Source organism: Python bivittatus, unplaced genomic scaffold, assembly GCF_059951505.1.
Source record: "Python bivittatus isolate LINGU-HERP-01145 unplaced genomic scaffold, Pbiv_v1 ctg000330_np1212, whole genome shotgun sequence".
In the NCBI taxonomy this organism is placed as follows: domain Eukaryota; kingdom Metazoa; phylum Chordata; class Lepidosauria; order Squamata; family Pythonidae; genus Python; species Python bivittatus.
In genome coordinates this window covers 44,020,160-44,041,790 of record NW_028277058.1, presented here as the reverse complement: position 1 = coordinate 44,041,790, position 21,631 = coordinate 44,020,160, and the positions used below count along the sequence as shown (strand labels likewise).

The following is a 21,631-nucleotide window of genomic DNA, read 5'->3' as shown; positions in this document are numbered from 1 at the left end:
GTAATGCAATGCAATGTTCAATGCAAATTATGTCATTTGCACAATGATGTCATGATGTCCATGATGTCACTTGCCTTCCCCTTGCCCTCCCCCTGCAAATGACCATGGAGAAAATAGGCCTTTTTTTAAAAAAAAGTTGTCATCTGATGCCAGGTTGTCAGGGAGTGGTAGAGCTATTGGGGTGGAGTAGGGTACAATATGCCCAAGAAACAGCTGCCCTGATGCTTGAAGTTATTTTGACTGAGAGGGAAGCTTTTAAGCAAGGAATCACATGAGTCCTGCAGGTTGAAAATTCGGATTGATATTTCCTGCTGCACTATGCTGGCTAGAAATGGTAGCAACTCCTTTTTCTACCTTTACAGGTAGAGAGAACAATGACTTGATCTCTTACGGACAAACTGAAATAGATGGTGATAAAAGAATCTGGAATTACATACTTTCTTATACCGAGGATAATAAGCCAGAATACTTCAGCAGCAAAAGGCCAACTTGAGAAGGGGAGAAGTTGGAAGGTGGGGTCCTTTGTTTTAAATTCCAATCCTATTTTGGCTTTAGTTATGCCAAACACGCTTGTTCTTTTCACTCCAGGCAGCATTCCTTTCCTCTCTTCTCAGTGCCAGCCTATGCTCTTTTCAAGCCTGGAAGTATTATTTATTGGGAAAGAGATTTAAAAAGAGAAGCAGCCAAACTCTCTTCCCATCTAAACTCCAGGCAGTGTTGGGGAATTGTAAACAGAGGCTAAACTTAGCTCAATCTGATAGCCACAAAGAGGAAAAACTTCCTACTCCACCCACCGCTGCTATTCAGTGTCTGCCCCATTAAGGAAGGCTTGGGAAGACTCACAGGCTTGCAACTTGTAGTTCCAGCAAGCAAACATTCCCACTGGAAGCGAAAGGGGTTTCTCAGTTCTGCAAAACACAATGGGATCCTATGTATGATACATTTGTTAAGACTCGTTGTTGTCCAAAATGTTTACATTGATTGCCCTTCTTGGTCCCCATTCTAAGAAACGAGGGATCCTCCTCCGTCTTGGGGGGCTAATGGGCGCATTTGGAATGTTGAGGACGTGCGGTGGGCACTTCTACAAAATGGCTGCCCTGCTGAGCTTGGCCAATCACAAAACACCCATCTGTTCTCGGCAGGCGGGTGCTGCTCCCTTCCAGGATGCCCCCAACCAGTTTGTCTTGCCTTGGCAGACAGGTCACTTTCAAACAAAACGCTTGGTGCAGCTCTCCACAATTTTATTTTCAAAACATGCCACTCAAGTCTGTTTGGACCTCACAGGCATCATTAGGAAGAGATCAGAGGCTTGAGGCCAATGCTTTGCTTAGAAGCACGCTACTTTCCTATTTATTTATTTTCAACGAGAAGAATTTTAAATAATTAAAATCAGGTGAAGCAGGGAGCCTGGCAAATTGGTGCTCATAGAAACTCACTGGGGCATAAGGCCTATTATTTCAGGGATAAATGTAAGTCCTGCCTTTGCTTTAAAAACCTCAGGAGGGCTATATGGTTATTTTTTCAGGCTGAGTTCATGGATGAACCAATCTACAGTTTGCTAATTCATGGTTTGTTGAATAAGCCAGAAGTGGCTAGAGGTATATAGCATAGCAGCATAAATAATAGTTTATAACCCACATTGGCTACTTCACACATCTGAAATCCCCAAAACCAATCATTTTATGGCTTAATGAGATACATAAACCCAACCTCCCCCGTGAGGAACTTGTGAGGTAAGGTAGGTGGCGGGATTGTGGCTGGATTCACACATCACACTAAGTCATAATATGGGCTATTTTATTTCAGTTCAGTGTGATGTGTGAATCAAATACCAACCTTCAGACTGGGGTGTTTTTAAGATACTGTTGGAAGGTTTTGTGAGATAGTGTTAAGTGTGAACCAGGCTGTTATAACTTATTAGCCGTTCTGGCTGAATGTGTACACCTAGTCATTGTAGCTTAGTCAACAAATTTTGGTTTTTTAAAAAAACATAGCTTTGTTTGATGTGTAAACTCACTAGTGACTGATCAGTCCAGTATGGAAAGACAATGGCAATGCACGTACAACATGCTAAACCAAAACAAATCATATTATAGCTTATTATGATGGCTTGGTTCATGTAACATGCTAACATGCTAAAGCATGGTACCTATGCTCACACAAACTTAACTGATGGTTAGCTTAACTCTGGTTTATTTGGTTACACCAATGTGTGTGTGTGTGTGTGTGTGTGTGCGCGCGCGCCTTCAAGTCTTTGACTCCTGGCGACTGCCTGGACAAGTCCTTGCAATTTTCTTGGCAAGGTTTTATGGAAGTGGTTTGCCATTTCCTCCTTCCTGGGGCTGAGAAAAAGTGACTGGCCCAAGGTTTTGGGCCTAAGGTGGGCCTAGAACTCACAGTCTCCCAGTTTCTAGCCTGGTGCCTTAACCACTACACCAAACTGGCTCTATACACCAATGTTTTGGGTTAGCATATCTCATTGAACCACTGACTCAGTTCTTACAACTTGCTTAGCTAAAAAGTTGTTTGTTTACTTGTGATTCAGTATGTTGTGTGAACCCAGCAGTAGGTGAGAGTGGCAAGGAGGAAGGAGGCAGATGGACATTTGTATTAATTAATAATTCAGTTTTATTAATGTCACTGATCAATAATCAAGTTCATACACTCAACAGACAACACAAAGCACAATCTAAAGTTCAGATTCAGAGAAAATTAGGTAACATAACCCTTAATAAGCATATGAATCCTTATTCTATTTATGTACAGCTCATTCTTCCCTAAATGCTGCCACTCGGCCATTATAAACAGCCAGACAGAATCTTACCACTTGCTGTGTAATTCTAGAATCACAAGTAAATGGCTAATATAAAAATCATCTGAGGGATTTTGCAAATTATAGGATATAAGAAAGTATTGTGAAAATCCTTATAAAAGGAGCTGTGTAGGAGAACATGAGCCAGCCAGCATTTTGATTATATCTACTCCACAAGGGCAAAATCTTATTTTTTATATATATCTGCCTTCTACAACTGCTGAGGGAAGGATATTAAAGTGTGTCAAGGTAAATGCTCTATGCTATTTTGCTATAAAAAGACGTTCCAAATATTTTGTAGCCTGGGGTTTGAACATCCTTTTTCCAATTATTACATTTGTAGTGATTCTATTATGATCTATCTGTATGTCAATATCAATTATCCTCTATCTTAGCAGTGTTTTAGCTTTATCATGCCCCATCCTCAGAAGCATCTATGGGGCAACCCCAGTACGAATCTTTCTGTTCTCTACCTCCTGCACTGGGAAGCCTGGAAGTGATCAGCTAGGCTTAAGGGGGCTAGGTCTTTGGGGTAGGAGCTCCTCTTAAGCCAAAAATTAATTATTCTTAGCCAAGTTCTGGACTCCATCTTTTTCTATTTGCTTCTAATCAAAGTGTTACATTGGGGACATGATTTTCCACCTGAAAAACTTTTTTTAAGAATGTGGATTGTATCATCTTTATTGCAGGGGTATCCGCAGGATGTGGTCAAAAAGTCAAGATGGTGGCTGTGACGGTGTGATCAAAGTGGATTACCGCTGTTTTAATCTCTAAACCTCATGCTACTCCATAAAGGTGTTTATATCAAAGATTTGTATGGCTGGTATGTACGTGGATGCCCCTTACATAAAAATGCAAGGCTGCAATCCTCCTTTGTGGTTACTGAGCAGCATGTAGGAAGTGGAATTTAAAATTACCAGAAGAATGAAAAATCCTGTCCAAGTAACTGAATCATACCAGTGATTCAAAATTCTACCCAATAATAATCCAAGTTCAAATTCTGGGTCTTTTTGAAAAAGTCATGTTAGTCATACTATAATTCAACTATAAACATTGTTCCTTGCAAAAACAAAACACTTAAAGATGTATGTGATAAAATGCACCATCTATATATTACAGCACTGGGATATATCAATTTGCAATTTAAGGGGATTAAATTCTATTTTGTCAAGTTTTAGCCTGGATAAATATAGAAATTAAAGAACAAATAAACATCCTGGTAAACCTGGGTAAACAGTCAAAAATATGACCAACAGTGACATCTTTCTTTAAGATTAGTATTCTCATATATTGTATCTTATAAATAAGAGCAAGTAAACAGCAGTCAATTGATGTAGCTCCATGTCTGCCCTATAGTTTTACTGCTGAAACATGATCAAATGCCTGCTTGAAATCAATAAATGCAGCATATAATGCAGACTTAGGTTGTGATGTATATTATTCCACTAGATAGCTTATAGCACAATTCATGGCACTAATGTGCTTCTACCAGCTTGCTCTTGTGCTAAAATACTCTGCAACTCTAGTCAGTTTGTAGATTTCCAGTGTAGGTGCCTCACATAGCTCTTAACTGTGTTTAACAAAACTGGGCAGTAATTAGCCACTTTGTCTTTTTTCCTTCAAAAAGATTATTTTAGCTGTACCCTCTTGTCTTGCATAAATGGCTGTGCTATCTATCTATCTATCTATCTATCTATCTATCTATCTATCTATCTATCTATCTATCTATCTATCTATGATTAAAGGACATTAAGATTGGAGCCCACAAATCCAGATTATTTTTAATCCGCTCTGGGAGAATTAGGTTATCCGCCCTAGTGCTTTTCCAGCTGTTCATTGATTAATGAAACAACTTCTGATACCAAAATAGGAAAGAAAAGGGGCAGGATTCCAAAATCTCTTTCTGAAGAGACTATAGGACTGAGCTTGTCTGAATATAAAGCATGAAAATATTCCTCTCATCTCATAATTGGGATATGATATTCCAAAGCAAGAAAGTTCCAGATAGATAAAGATAGATACCATCCTCCAAAAACTGGAAGTGTACTTTGAATCAGCAGCTTTCAATAGTTGATCCTCGTTTTCCATTATCATTTTTTCTTTTTCTTTTTCACTTACCTTTTCACTTTTGTTTTTTAGAACAAAGGAATTTGGATATGAAAGACAATGGGCATCTCTTTTTTTGGCCTTATCAGAGTCTGGATCAAACCATGGTTTAGTGAGACCATCTTGATTTGTTACTTTCTATTATGTTAGTTTGGAAGGCTATATGAAGGCCTTGTACCAAGGTTTTATAACAAATCAAGGTTTCTGACCTAGTTTTTTATCCTCAGTATCAGATGTAAGTTGCAAGTATTCGATGGTATTTAACATACGAACATCAGAAAGAAGGAATATGAGAAGCTGGAGAAGTACCAGGGCCTGAAAGAGGAACTAGACAGGATGTGGAAAGTAAAGGCCAAAGTGGTCCCAGTGGTGGTAGGAGCACTCGGGGCGTGACTCCTAAGCTGGGAGAGTGGCTCCAGCAGATGCCAGGAGCAACATCAGAGCTCTCTGTCCAGAAGAGCGCAGTGCTAGGAACAGCTCAGATACTATGCAGAACCCTCAAACTCCCAGGCCTCTGGTAGAGGACCTGAGATTGAGGAAGGCACGTACCACCCATAGGGGTGAAAGATATATATATGTGTGTGTGTGTGTGTGTGTGTGTGTGTACTAAATATATGAGCCCAACTAAATCTGGCCTAATTGCATTTTTTATCTTTAGATTATTGCACTAAGAGAGAAGGTACAGTATTTCTTCTGGGGAGGTGAATATTGCTGGAATTTCTGTTTCATTAATTTCTATTCTAGCATTAAAATCACCACCTCCTATTAAGTGAGCTTCCTGATAAGACCATTATCAAATTGTCCAAACAGATCTTCAAAGATCAGCAAAAATAAATAATTTGTGCTTTAATAGTGTTGGGAGAAAGATATGCATTCATTAGTATGAGACTAATATGTTTAAATTTAACAACTTGTGCCTGCCCATCAGTCTAAGGGAGGCAGTTTAATACAGGAAACACAATCAGAATAAATCAGTTTTCCTAGGCCACCACTGGGCTTCCCCTATTTTCACTCATATTAGCTGGCAGGATAATTGAATAATAGCCATCTAATCTCATTCCTCCCCTTATCCAGTTTTCTGATATAAATATCAAAACAAATTTGGATAAATAGCTAATAAAATGCACATCTTTATATATTGTCTTCCAGCCTGGTAGTTGCCATGAGATTGACATGAAGAGAAGGAATCAATTCTTTGACCCAGCCATCTCTTCCAAAGGCACAGTAGATGCAAACACTTGTTCTTCTGCGAAAGCCACAGCTTATCTGTTGGTATTCATAGTGGACTGCTAGTGCTAATCACTCCCAATATAAGATAGTACTGTTCTGCGTTGCTTCTTTTCTTATTGTTGATTTTATAATCTTCTAATCTGAATAAGCTTGTCATTTAGAAGATTTTCCTTCCAAGATATCTTCAAACTCACTGTTCTACAGAACTTTTTCTTGATGTAAACTTCAGCTAATATACAGTATCTCGACACTTTCCGTTCTTTCTCTACATTTACTTTTACTTTGCAGATTAGCATCTTGTGCTGATTGTAGAGATATATAACTGAAGACTGTGGTCTGTTCTTTAAATTGGTCAGATCTAGAAAATTATGTTCTGCTCATCAGTTCCATATTGAACTGCCCCTTGTCTGAACCTCTGCTGTGATATAATGAACTACTGTGTCTGGTTTGTTGCTCAGTGAGGTTCAATAGAAGAGAATATATGTAGCTCAGGGATGAACTGTGGAGTCCTTGGTGCTCCCTGAGCTTGGTTGTTTGCACTGATTTTGTTCCCTAGTCAAGTATGTCAATGTCTTCAAGCAAACAACCAAGCTCAGAGAGACCAAGGACTTCTCATGGGGTCCTTGTGTTCTCTTCATTAAGCTTTTTTGCTTTATTTATTAATGTACTTAGCACCACACTTTTATCATACATTTTAACTGTGATCAAGTGTTTTATTCATTTTTACAAGAGGTAATAATATATTTTTCACAGTCCCTCATCTTAGAATGATGTCACTTTGTTCTGTCCCATCTATCATTCTAACATGAGGGACTGTGAAAAATATATTATTATTTTGAAAGACTATATGGGATCCTTTCTCTCCAAGCCTCCAATTCTTGTTTCTGGTTACAGGTACTGTATGTCGTGACTGCTGTCTTTTCACCTTGACCTTATCTGGATGAAGGATTTCTCATCGCTGTTGTTGCATATATTTTTTATGCTTAGTGCCTGTGGAAGGCATGCTGTTCATTGTTGTTCAGGCTGCTTTTGAACACTGGCTTAGCATGTTCCTGGAATAGCGTTAAACTGGTATTCAGCTCCTTTTGCACATGGTTATTACTCTTCTGGAATAGCTCAAACCCAAAGTGCCAAAGGAACCCTACTATCAGAATGCCTTTTGAATACACAAAACTCTTGTGCAAAGATACTATAGAGCAGGTTTTGATAGACAGTGTAACCTTCTGTCAAAACTCACCTTCACAGGCCCATCCAATGTTAACAAGAATTATCTGTGGATGTTTCCCACCAGCTGGTGTCATTTGGTGGGAAGGGACAGAAGCAAAATCAGGGCTCTTCACCAATCCCTGTCTTTAATATACCATGGACATTGTAAATAAGTTTGCCGATATCATGCCTGGGGTAGGACAGGGATCACTAATCCAGACAGCAAATTTTCTGCTAGTATATTTTTCACTGGATCAGGAACTGTGGATAGCATTTTAATTCATCCATGAGAAATAACCCACAGGATGGAATGTTAAGGCGTCTCCCCAACTAGCTATTCTTATCAAGACCACTGTTTTCCTGCTGCTAACATCAGCATAGAGGGAACTGTGCTCAGCAAAGGAAGTTTTTATTCCTGCTTCTCCCCATCACACTGTTTTCAGCCCACCACTCTGATGGGCAAAGTATAATCTATCCATCCTGGAGGGTATATGGAGTTTATCCTTCACCCTTTAGAGAGATAAAGACAGGCTGCTTCTCACACAACTTCCACTTTCAAAGGATTGTTCTCTCCTTCCCACTGTGAAGAAGGATCTGCCCTTTTATCAATACAAAGAGCCTTTAGCCTGGTCCACACATAACACTAAATCAGTATTTTCATACCATGGTTGGTCCAACTAGCTTAGTTTGCACATAAGCCACAAACAAACATTATAATTGAGCCATTTTGTGTGAAGTAGGCATTTATGTCATGGATCCTGTACATACATGCATATCTGGTTCACAACTCATGTGGCCCAGGGAGAGAATTGAGAATCAAAAAGAATTGCCTAGCTCAGTGTTTCTCAAGCTTCCATGTCTTAAAGTTGCCAACTGTGAGAAACACTGGCCTAGCCCAAGCCAGTGGTATACAAAAAAATTAATCCAGTTGAATTTCACGGTGTGGTTAAAGAACATTTACATTCCAACTCCCATTCTTTTGGGAAGTTAGATTTCTTAGCATGCCATTGTGAACATTTTGCCAAGTTTTCCCTCTCTTTCATGGATAAACATAATAAATTCTCTTCCATACATCCTTTTTTTAAAAAATAATTTTATTGAAGTTTTCAGTAAACATAGTAAAAACTTATACAAACTAAACTAGAAGAAAAAAGAAAAGTAAAAGAAAAGTTCAGAGGGTGCAGGGAAAAGAAAAAAAGAAAAGAAAATAAAAAAAAAAACGAAGATAATAATAAAGATTTGGCTTCCAACCGTCATCACACTGAGCATAAGCTAATATCATAACTTTTCACCATCTTTTAAAATTACAAATAAAAAGAACTCTTCTTCCCATAGCCTAATTTCTATCTATGCACAATCCACAAATCATCGTCTTTTCAGTCCTGGTTCAGCAAAAAGTCCATGAGGAGTTACCAGAAATATCAAACAGTTTATCCCTGATCAAATAGTCCAACTTTATTTTATAAATTCTCTTCCATACACACTGACCTTGATGCCCTCCTTGTTTTAGAGTCAAAAACATTCAGGATTTTCTCTATAAGATTTTATTGAATGACTTTCAGTTGCTGACGCATGAGATTACTGACAAGATATTTTGTTCTATTAGTTCCACAGCTTGTTTGTGGCAGCTGAATCCATCCTGTGGAAGACCCAGGAGAAGCTGCTGGGCTGTTGATTATGCATCAGACTTTACCAACTGGCTATAATTCCCAGAATCTCCAGCTAGCCTAGGGAATTCTAGAAGTTGTAGATTCAAACACCTGGAGAACACTAGGTTGAGGAAGGCTATTATATGTAATCAGTCAATCAGTTTTGATAAATTGATACAATGCTAGTTTGAAAAAGACCTCTGCAAAAATAAATGGGAGAATATCTTATAAAGGGATAGATTGACAGGTAGTTGAAGAGCACTACCTACCAAACCCCCCACCACAGCTTTCTCCTCTCCAAGGCTAAACATATATAATTCCATCAGTCTTTCCTCATAGAACTCTGTGCAACTAATGAAATGAATTGCAACTCATGAAAGCGTCTGCCTTTTAATGAAATGTGTTAGTCAGAAAAGGTGCTACCAGATTCCTGATGTTTTCTCATAGAATATATCTACTATGTTGCTTTGTTCTGAGTCTGCTCCCCCTTTGGGTGTGTTTATAAAGCAAACAAACAAAGGAAAAAACTATAGTTGTCTGGATCTGTACAACCACTAAAACATAAATTATGGTCTACAAACCAGAAAGGCTGATTTACACTTGCTTAGTCATTGTTTAACTATGGTTTGTTGAATAAACTCCAGTTGGCTGCATTCACAGGTCACAGTATTAGGGCTGCTGGATGTGGGCTGGAAAAATCTGGAGAATCTCTAGATAGCAGCAAAGATTTTTCCAGACCAGATCTGGTAGCCTTGCACACGACATGCTACATCAAATCCAATCAAATTGCATTAAGATTTAGAATGATCATAGGCAACCACAGGGTCAAGTAACAGGACATGCATCATGGTGTCATGATGCAAACTTGTCTCCTTACATACTCGTGGGATAAATCACAATGCAATATGAACAGGTAGAGTTTGCATCAAGATGTCATAAGAGAACTTTATGATTTTGAGGTCCTTATAACTAGCTGCAGATTCCTATGAGTACAAAGTGTGCAATTTGGCTCTGGCTCAGCCATAAGATGTTAATTTGATTTTGACTTAGTGTGTTCATTAATTTAGTCACTGCATTTATACAATGATTATAATTATGTGCCATCAAGTCATTTTCAACTCTTAGCAACCACATAGACAGACCTTCTCCATTATGAGTTAGGTTATCCCTAACCTGGTCTTTCAGGTCTTCCAACAGTGTACCCATGCCCTCTATATCTGAGTCCATCTACCTTGCTGCTGGTCATCCTCTTCTTCTCTTTCCTTCCACCTATCCCAGCATTAGAGCCTTTAAACAATAAACCATGGTTAAACCATAATGGCTTTGTGCAGTGCAATCAACTATTGTTAAACCAGGCCTTGGTCTAACTTAATAAAAGGGATCTTCTTATGTAGCTATGATTTGTTACTTACCAAGTAAATCTTGTTTATTTACTTATGCTTGTCAGTTACCCATATAGTGACTAAGACCTAAGCTAAAGTCACTGGATAGGGTGGAAGTGGGATCCGAACACCGAGCCATCTTCCTATCACGCTGCTCTTGCAAGGGTTATTTCTCCTCCTATATCCTGTTCTGCTTTTTATGGATTGGAAATATGCCGTCTACCAAAAGAGATTTATTTGACTAGATTGCCTATTAATATTTCTTATAACTCAGATGCCTGGATAGGGCTTGATAACATCAGCTGTCTGCACATAATCAAAATGAAAGGCTTTCATCACAATATAAAAATATGTCAACCAATTTCAGTGTGTTATTTCAACCAATCTTTTGGAATTCATTCCTCACCATCTTTGCACTGAAAGGCATCAACTTAATATTTTTCTATCTTGGATTAGTTATGAAACCTATAGCATGCTACATTCAAATGAAATATAAATAAGATCCTTATTTATTTATTTTTAAACTGCAAATTGTTTCTATTTTTCCAGTGTGAGTGCAAAGCCCCCCCCCCTTTTTTTCCTTTTTGCTAATTTCTAAGGCTTCAGTTTTGGTGTTGGCAGAAAGAATGGTTGTTCCATCAACAGTTCTAAGGGTAATGCAGTAAATATATATTTTTATAACTTGCTGCAGCTAAGACATTAGGTTGCAACATAATTTAAATCTGAAAAATAAATATTTAAAAAGGGAATACAACAGAAATTGAAACAAAGAATCCTTCTTTCCTGTACACATGAATCAATTAGTCTGGAGACCTCTTCATGCAGAAGCTCTCAGTTCGAACCCTTTAATATTTTACTCTGCTTATGAGAGAATTCACCTACGTTAGGTTTTTTTTTTTAATATATATGCCCATAAAAACTATATAAACGATGCCAACACTTACTGTCTACTCAGCAGATGGGGGAAACAGATATATAAACTGGATATGGGGTGAGTTGCTTGCTTTTCCTATATGTATCACATCCTTTATTATCATAACGTTCAACAATATTTTACAGAACCCTCCCATTAATTGTTTCATAGATCTGTGATTTTAAGGCTTTTTGCTTAAAATTGCTGTCTTAAACTTATATGATTTCTGCTTTTCCAAATAAAAATGCATAACAACAGAGACAAGGAACAGCTAAATCAATATGCGAGACTGGTTAGCTGTGTATTGTCCTCAGATGTTTGCAACTATTATTAAGCAAATGAGAGACACTGGTGCATTTTTACATGTGAAAAGATTGCATTTGTCTTGGTGGCCATAACACAGGGTAAAGCCTTTACTGAAAATGGTATAGGTGAGAATGGATAAAACACAAAAGAACGTCTTATATTTATTTATTTATTTAATTAATTTTAAAGGGAATCCCTTGGGGATTTGAACATCACACGAAGTCTGTGGTAGAACAGTAAAACAAATGGGAGATGTGTGCTGTAACAGGAAAGAAGTGTTAGTTTATATAATTTTTCTTACAAAGGAATGCCCACCCCAAATCATGGGAAGTTTATACAAACATGGCCTTCCTCATGCAGCAGCTCTTCAAGGAGGCTCAGTTGCATAATCCAGAGAGGTCATGCCATCACTGCCTATAGACTGTGGAAACTGCAACAGCACCAGCTTGGGAAGCTTGTAAAAGGAAACTGAACCCACCACTTACACAGACCAATTAATTCCAGTCTAAAGCATGAGCAGGTAAACTGCAACTGTAGATCTTCAAGAGCATCCCATATCCTGCTTTGGGACTCCCAGGGTTTTCTTCAGTTGCACTGCTGAATTTCAGGGGCAGGTTTTTTGGGGCAAAGCAATACTGTACACAGAAAAGTAGTGGAAGGCCTAAATTAACCTTAACTATTAAAATGCAAAGAAATGCCCACAAAATGTGGGAGAAAAAAAGAGAAATTCCAAATCCTAACTACTTTGCACCATTGTCTCACCTACCCCTGCTTTTGATCCTCTCTGTTCATGTTGAAGTGTAGTCTCCAGTAATGAAAATCTGACTAGGTGATCATATACATGGACAACATTTGTCTCAGTTGTTGGCTGTGACATAAAGAATCGGATATGTGATTCAGTCTTGGGTGGGAAGCATAATCCTCACAGTTGTGCTCACAAGGCATCTTTAACCTAACCATTGATTTCTCTATTAACCCAGATTTTGGATCAAAAGACACTGAACCATAAACTAATCACTCCAATTGGGTTTACACAAACCATGGTTGGCTAATTATGGTTTGATGCAAACACAACCAAGAGATAAGCAGTCATGGTCTTCAAAGGAGGAAAAAGCTGATGAGGACAAAAGGAGAGAGTTTGTATTAGTGGATAATTGTGGCCTGTGGAGGAGAATTGTTTTGAGTCTTACTTATTTGTTTGTTTCCACATTTCAATTATTGTATTTCTTCATAAACTGATTGGAAAGAGGATTGAATATATCCTCCTGCTTTTCCTGGCATGACATAGTTTGTGGTGGAATCTCTCTGATGGCATTCACTGGTAATGCTATGGCACAGATTATTTATTAATTTGTTTATTTTGCCTAATTTCCACATTGCCCCAGTCAGTTACCTCTCGGCATTGGCCAATAAAACCATTCATAAAGCACAACATCTACGAAAATAACCTTACCTGAACCCTCATTAAAATCACCAAAGCATAACAAGAGCGTAACTAAAAGTAATAAGCACAATTAAAATCACCCATTGTTCTTTTGCTAGGAATCTAAAGCTTGCTGAAGAACAATGCTTTTCAGTGCCTTCTGGAATGCCAGAAGCAAGGCATCCATGGTGGTGGGGAGTAAACAAAGTCAAGATTTTAATTTATGTGTGACACATAAAAAAGAGGTAGGGATTTGATTGTGTAGTCACAACCACTGTTGTGATATTTTTGACACTCAAACTGATGGGGTCAAGAACCCCTCTGCGGCATCGTAGTGTGGAAGCCACTTTGGAGAAACCCTGTCTTCCCTCTTACCTCTCACAGGGGTCAGACTTTAAGCAAACCCTGAGCAGAATCACGTTGTGGGAAGAGGTCCATAGCTGAGTTTATCCAAACTGATTGAGTTTATGCCACAAACTACACCAAAAATGATTTTGTGCAATATGTAAAGCACTAAACCACTAAATTTCAGGGTGCCACAAAGGAATGGAGCAGCCTGGTGCTGAGCAGAGGGTAAGAAGTACCAGCTTGGCTGTAGAACTGAAGGAGGCTCCATGACAGATGCGGACTCTCTTATCAAACTGAGTTTTCCCATCCACACAATACAATGAAGTGGGGTCAAGGGCAGCCCCAGCACCTTAGCCAGATGGAAAAAACCAGGCAACTCCAGCCTAGGAGAAGATAATTGACAGGTACCCTGCCCTAACCTTCTATTCTGGTTGGTCTAAACCAGCGCTTCCCAACCTTGGCAACTTGAAGATGTGTGGACTTCAACTCCCAGAATTCTGGAAGTTGAAGTCCACACTTTTTCAAGCTGCCAAGGTTGAGAAACACTGGTCTAAACCCAAAGGAACGATTGCTCTGAATTGAACTCTCCCTTCCTACCTCTGGATAGAGAGATGGGGAAGGTTTTGTCATAGTGTCAACTAAAAGGAGCCCCTTCAACCAACATACTGCAGCTGTTTCTCCTTTTTCAACATTTCATGCCATACACAACACACGTGGGAGTGTGACAGAAACGTGGTTAGAAAAGGAACAGCTCCTACTCTGAATAAAGGATTGGATTTTTGAAGTTTTAATTTGCATTTATTTACTTACAACCAACAATTTAAGGATTGTATATTGAAAAGATCCATGAAATCAAAATACCAAACATCTTTAAAAAATAAGTCTCTCTCTCCTGAGTGTAATGCTTGCAGTGTGTTGTTATTAAAAGTTCATCATTTAAATCAGTTTTTTTTTTTTAAAGAAAGCAGTAATGGTCTCTTTACTCTGATAATAATGAAGTATTGCTATGAAGCCATTATATAAGCCAACCCCATCGAAACATTGTTTTCGACCTATATATCGACATGCATGAATGGGAGGCGTGTATTCTTTGAACATCCAGTACGGTATTTCCTTTAAAGAAGAGCCCGGAAATATTAGCACTACAACTCCCAGAATCCATTTTGCACTGGCGAGGTAGTTTTCCTTTCCTATGGCACGCTGGGACTTGTAGTTTCAGCGTTCTTTGCTCAGCGTCAGGTTTCGAAACACCTGCTCAGCTCGGAGAATGCTTTCTTTAAGGGGAAAAAAGGAGGAAGATAAATCGCAAACTGGTCCCACCCTTGGGCTATGCAAACAATGCAAGTCGTCTTTGAGGGCCAGGCGACTCCGAAGGTCTAGTCCTTCCATGTGGCAGTTCCAGGCAAGGCGTTTCAGTCCTGCTATTCGTGCAGAAGCGTCTGATTAGCAGCCTCGGTTTTGCTCGTTCTGTGAGGTATCAGTTGAACATTTTTATTGTGGGGAGGGGGAGAGAAAGCCCTGAAGTATGCCTTTTCCGAGGGGAACACGCGCAAACGGCTTTGCACAGACGAAGCCCGTGCCCCAAGAGAGGAATAGAGGCCCCGCCCACTCGTGGAAGAGTTAAGGACCGGCCAAAAGTGAGAGTCACGTGTGCGATTTCGACTAGGAATGAATGAAGCTGAGGTTTAGCGGTCTTGAGAAGTTTCTTAATCTGCGTATTTCTCTTTTCAAGGTTGATTTTGCTACTTCTGCTTGGTTGGTTGTTTCCGACGACTAAATTGGGGGTGGTGGGATCATCAAGCGGTGTGTTTTTAGTACCGGTACTCTGATAGCAGGTTAGTTTTGCTGCCGAGTGAACATGCGGGAAGGAGGACATCGCTTTTACGGTGTATGTCACGCCTCTTGCGAGGGTAGCTTGAATTTGGAAAACCTGGTGGAGAGGCTGGACTTTTCGGCGAGACTCGGTGCCTGGATGGGTTCCTATAGCTGACTAGTTCATGATTTACTTTAATTTACTTCCATGGTTTATGGAATTAAGCAACTTGTCTTTGCGCAAAATACTGAGGCACAGACTAGCAACCGTATCTTAGTCCCGGTGCTATGAAGCCCCAACCTATGGTCTTGGACTTGGGAGACTTTGGTTAAAATATGCCCTTTTGGTATTTTAATTCTGGTTAAATATGATCTTATCTGTTTCCCCCCCACCCCCTTTTATTGACATGTAAAACTATATATATAGCAATTATACAATAGAGACTTCAGGATTAAGCAGTCAGCTCAATGAAGTAGAGTGAAACCTACGTTGTATAACAAACATTTTGAGGCAATCAGGAGTTTCTTCTCTCTAATGTTATACTCAATTTTGTATGAAAAAGTCAAATTTTATGCTTGTAATATCAACATCCTAAATTGTAATTCATATTGATAGAATATATCTTTTTTTCTCTATTTCCAATACTCCATGTTATCTAAACAGAATGTTAACAACTTTAATACTGTACAAATATCATTGTATTGAAACAATATAACGTATCAAGATTTATAACAATATAATAAAAAGGGAAAAATAACTTTATGGCCGTAAACTTTTCTGCCATAAAGCCTATACTGACTGCCTTTACAAAGCCAGTGACTGTCATTTAGGTTCACTGCCTTGAACTGAAATAAGAGAGAACATGTAATTAATGCCTAATAGTAAAATTTTCCAGAATAATTTTGGTGTAATAGCAGAGGTGGTTGGTGATGTGAAATTATGATGTGTGGCTATAGCAGTGTTTCTCAACCTGGGCAACTTGAAGATGTAGATGTGGGGACTTCAATTCCCAGAATTCCCCAGCCAGCATGGCTGGCTGGGGAATTCTGGGAGTTGAAGTCCCCACATCTTCAAGTTGCCGAGGTTAAGAAACACTGGGCTATTGGGTTCTCTGTGCACAGATCTCTAGCCCACTCCTTTATTAGCACTAGCACTTAGGTGCTAAAGATAGAAGAAAGGAAATAACAGTGGGTGGCTGATTTGTGAAAATTACACTTTTAGATGGGAACTGCAGGGCATCCTCTCCACTTGCATGTCCAATTGTGCTAAATCATAAACTGGTTTACAGAGCACAGTGGTAGGGTGTACCCCAAAGCAGAGCCAAACAAATCACATCATGGCTGTAATTTTCTAGTCCTTTTTAAGGAACCACTCTAAATACTGGAAAAAGAAAGGATCTGTAGTTTTAGATATGAATGAATTGGCCATAACTCTTCTAGATCATTTTATTTTTCTAGACCCAAAGTCCAAAGGGTGCAGCTGGCTTGTACAGGCTTGTGGTGCGGTTTAAAAGTTTCTGGGTGAGAAGGGGATAAAAGGAAGAATTTAGTACAGCCGGCAGCTAATAAAGTTGGCAGCTTCCCGCCCCATGAAATTAACACTTACCTGACCAGCAAAAATGTAGGAGGTGAGATTTTTCCCGTCATTTCCTGTGTATTTGCATGGGAGAGGTGTGACAAGAAGGACTTATTCCAGTGATCACTGAATTAATGACCAGTCATAGCTTTGTGTCTTTGTGTTCTTCCATCATATCCTATTCAAAGAGAAAGGTATTAGATGAAACATCTTTTTATGTGTGATTGACAGCAGGGATTGGTTGGTGAGTATTCAATTGTTTCTAGAGATGAAACCCTAATGAAAAGAAAAATACACAGCATTTCCTGAACTATATTAAAATGGAAGGGGAAGTTAAGAAAGTTATTCATGAGAAAATAGAAGAAAGTTCATGCTAAGTAATACTGGAGCTATATAAGACTAGCTAGGATTTGCAGTGTAATTTAGGCAAGTCTATTCACCAGTAAATTGCACTGAATTCCACAGAGCTTATTCCCAAGAAGGTGTGTATAGTTTGTAATCTGAGTAACTAATATATTTGCTGTGGCTGTAGAAGCCCTTTTGTTTAGAGATTGGGTGATAAAGGATTGGAGTGTGATATTAATGCATAAAACAGCATTTTTGCAGTCATTTAATATAATTCAGGAATTTGTAGAGGACTGGGAATTATTATTTGCAGGGGACAAGAAATACATAAAATACTATGTTTGAGAGCAGGAACAATTAATATGACAGGGTTTGTGTTTAAGCAAAGTTGATTTTGCAGTGTTCATGTCCTTAAATTAACAGTGGTATTTAAAAGATGATTTAACAAATGCATCAGTTGAGGTGAACATTTCCTAAAATGACAGTCTACTATATGACTGCATTTATAGGACATGGTAACCTCAGATAAGAAACATGTTTTATTTCCCAGGCTATAGGCACCTACCTTTGTTTGCTTCCCCCCCTCTTTTCCATTTTAACTGCCTATATTTCTGCAATCTCCTCCTTCTCCTTTTCCTGCAACCTCCAGAGGGTCAACATAAAGCATAGCAAGGCACGCTGCCTTAACCAGCAGTCTCAGCTGTGGTTTGCAGTTGTATAGTGAGCTGATCACTCTACCGGTATGGTTTTGTGCCAGGATTGGTCACTTTTTTCAGATGCCATGTGCTATTGTCTGAAGGTGCCATGAGAATTTGGTGCATTATCCAAAGATGTCATGTGAATGCACCCTCTGAAAAGAAGTGGCAATCTCTGTACCTTGACCCAAAAGGATGGCCAGTGGAAATCCAGCCTGAAAAACAAAAATAAACTTTGAAAAAAAAAATTATCTGGGATGGGTGTAAAGAGAAGAAGCTTTGTCTCTTGTCATCACTTGAACAACATATGTTGTTGCATTTGTGAAGAATGCGCTGTTCATGGACTTTTCTCCAAAGTTACAACATGTAACTTTGTAACAACATTCCATTATGGAAAAATGCAGTGATCACAAGACCCCTCTAGAACAGTTGGGTTGGGGAATTCTGGGCTTTGAAGTCCATACATTTTAAACTGGCTAAGGTTGAGAAACACTAATCTAGAATGAGATATGCATTTTGCATGAAATAAATTATAGCCAGATATTGCATGGGATCATTTTTGCTTGCTTTTACATGCTTATCCTTTAAAAAAAAGAGACACATTTCCACAATTATAGGTTTAGAATTTAAACAGGAGGCAAAAAAATCTGGGTTGGAGATAAAGTCAGTTGATTTGAAATCAACTTGAAAGTCATCAATGATAAATAAAAATAACATGGACAACCTTGGAGTGATTGTATTAATGCTTGTGCATTTTAAATATAAAACATGTGCATTTGATTCATGTGCAAAAATGTAGTTTTTAAAGTCTAAGCTATTGCTTTCCTACCAGGGCTCTGTTCAGTATCAATGAAAGGTGGCTAACCCAGGTTGGAGCACTCTTTGATGCATGAAGATGCTTCGGGCAGTCTTCATGAGGCCACCGAGAGCCTTAGTAGCAAATTGTTCAGTGTAGTTTCATCTGGCATTTTAAAAGTAATCTATGCATCATGAATAAGGTGTGGAATTCTGGTCATTATTATTTCAGACTGCAGGTGACGGGGTGTATCATATTTTTTCAAAGCTCCCTAAGGATAACATATGTTCACTGCAAGTAGCGTAGAAGCTAGTTCACTGCAAGGAAAGTCAGGTTACATCTTCTCTTTTTCAGAGTGCTAATTAGCTACTTGCAAGGATTTTTTTTAAAAAAATGACTATATCTTTCCTTCCTCTTATCTGATAAATACCTGTCAGAATTGTATATTCTTACTCTCAGTGAACTTGATGTGTTTTAAGATAATTAATTCTTGAACTTAAAAGTGTTCAGACTTGGTCTGAATAGAGATTTTAGCCAGTAGTGAAAACAAAGAGTCGCAGCACTTTAAAGACTACTAAATTTATTATTGTGTAAGCTAATCTTTACAATGCCACAAAATTCTTTTTTTTTTTTTTGCTGCAGCAGGCCGACATGGAGATTAGAGATTTAGAGATTATTAGATATTACCAGGGACCTTGTTGGATTTACTTAATCTGAATTGTTGCATCTTTCAAATGGGCAAAAAGGAATCCAGATTAAACTGCAATAGAAGTAAGGCCTACAGAGTTCAATGGGACTTTTTCCTGTGTGTGTATAGAATTGCCTTAGAAGCTTGTGTATCAGATATTAATCCCAGTGGTGTTTTTTAAAAAGGTGGGGGAAAGTAAGTATTGAGAAATTTTGGATGCACCTGGGAGTCCTGACAGTTACCATATGTCTCTAAAACAAACAGGACTGGTCAAATCTTCAGCACCAGGTGACAGGAGCATGAATTTGTCATCTCTCCCTGCAGCCATTTGTTTTCCTGCTATTGAAAGAGAACACAATTTGGCTTCATTGTAAAGGCATATGGGGACTTGGCCTGTTTACCTGGACCTATTTGTATATTGGATATTTGCAATGGACTTTCACTGTACACACCCAAAGTATATGGTAGCTAATATTCATGGCCTTAATTACATCCTTCAGTGCTTGATGGAAAAAAAAAAGACAGTTTTTAATCAACTTAACTGCCTTCAAACTGGTATGCTTCAGGTTTCTTGGAATGCAACTCTCATAATTTCCAGTTCACGTCATATTTAGTATTGGTGCGTGAATGAGAGAAACACATTTACTAATTGCTTCATTTGTGATGCTATACTAGTAATTCTTACTCATTGTTGAAAAAATTCCTTGTTTAATTTGTGGTGTAGAACTGCTGATGTAAAATGCATTGTGTTTACAAAAGGTTAGTAGACTCTTCTTATCATCACATTTAGTCACTTGTTCACTTCTCTTGCCTCAGCAGATGACAAGCTCTGGCAGAGCTTTCTGGATTTGGAAGCTAAGCAAGACTGGTTTGTATGTGGATCGGAAGCTGTCAGGCAATACCAGGGCTGTAGACTGGACAGGGAAGTTTAAAAAAAACAATCCTAGAAGAAAGTACTGACAAATCACTTCCTTATTGTTTCTGAGAAAATGACATATAGTAGATGTATTCATGGGGTCACCAGAACTTGAAGGAGATTCTACCTTACTTCTATCTATACAGTTGTCTTATATTTTGTTAGTAGCTTATGATCTACTTTTCGTTAATTTGTACTTTTACAAATTAGGCTTGCATTCTTGTTCAGGACATATTTTGAAACTAGTGGTTTATACTGCGCTAAAATACCCAGGCTAGCTGCACTGATAGAATACAGTACCATACTATACAGTGCCTCTAGCTTTCTGTTGATTATACAGAAATATGCAACAGGAGTAGATGTAACATTTACCAGTGCATCTTTTCTCAAATGAATATTTTAAGACAATTAGTGATTCTTTCTTAATCTTTCTCTTACAAATTTGGAACCAAACTCTTCTGGTAGAAGGAGAAATGGAGATATTTGGAAGTTAGAAAATAAAAGTAAGCAGTTTATCTCTTGAAAACATGTATTAGCACCTGAATTATAGTCATGCCTCCTGCTGCTGCTACAGCAAAATGTGTATTGGCCATTATATCCACGTATTAGGCAAGATTTACAGTGACCTTTGATTTAAGATAAGTTTCAAGGACAACTTGCAATCAGCAGCATTACCCAACGTCATTTCCTCAGAATTTCACTTCTTTGGGCGATTCTGATTGCGAATTAGGCCTAGACGTCTATAAGGAACTAGGTGGGGGAATGCTTATAGTGGAAAATGACTTAATGGCACATAATCAATGAATTAGGGTTATATAGGCTGGTGATTCCCAGTCTGGAGTCTAGGGTGTGGATATGAAACAAAAATAATTCAGGCAATTGCTAAATTTGGTAAATTTTCAGCACTTTCACTTAACCGTGTAAGATATTAGGGAAAAACACTTAATGAGACTTGTTAATGTCAATAAATGCTATGCATTAAAAAATTAAAAGCATTTTATAGAGACTGTTTATTGAGTGATCCCGCAAATTCATTCATAGGCATTATATTACTGATCTCTATTTTATGTGGTGGTCTGCAAAAGCTGTAGAGGATGATGCAATGGTTTGTATAAAGCTAAAGGTGATGAGCTGAGCTGCTAATACAGTCCTTACTTAGAAGTCTCCCAAGTTTGCTAGAAGGAAGAAAAAACAAACAAACAGTTTGAATATTATAAAACCCATCTGTTAACATCAGAACTGTTTTCATCTTTGCAAGCTATGCATTTCCTTTGGTAGGTGGAAAATACATTTGATAATAACTTACATCATGTCTGCATCTGATAGGACCCAATTTACATGTCTGCAGATTCTCACAGCAATTGATGTAATCTGACAGTAACACTAGTCACATTCTCTCTCCCCCCACCCCCCCGCCTTCTCCAGGTG

At 38.5% G+C, this 21,631-nt stretch overlaps 1 protein-coding gene across 3 annotated transcripts in view; it reads left to right on the top strand.

Moving 5' to 3' along the window:
- The first annotated feature begins 14,620 nt into the window (after positions 1-14,620).
- Positions 14,621-21,631, top strand: part of TBXAS1 (thromboxane A synthase 1) — a 237,952-nt gene continuing 230,941 nt past the window's right edge. The window contains exon 1 of one of the 3 annotated variants that reach the window (XM_015889542.3): positions 14,621-14,849. The gene's annotated coding sequence lies outside the window, so the exon portion shown is untranslated. Of the gene's footprint in view, positions 14,850-15,030; positions 15,108-16,866; positions 17,008-21,631 lie in introns of those variants that run through there. The other 2 variants (XM_025172010.2, XM_025171937.2) reach the window with 2 other exon arrangements.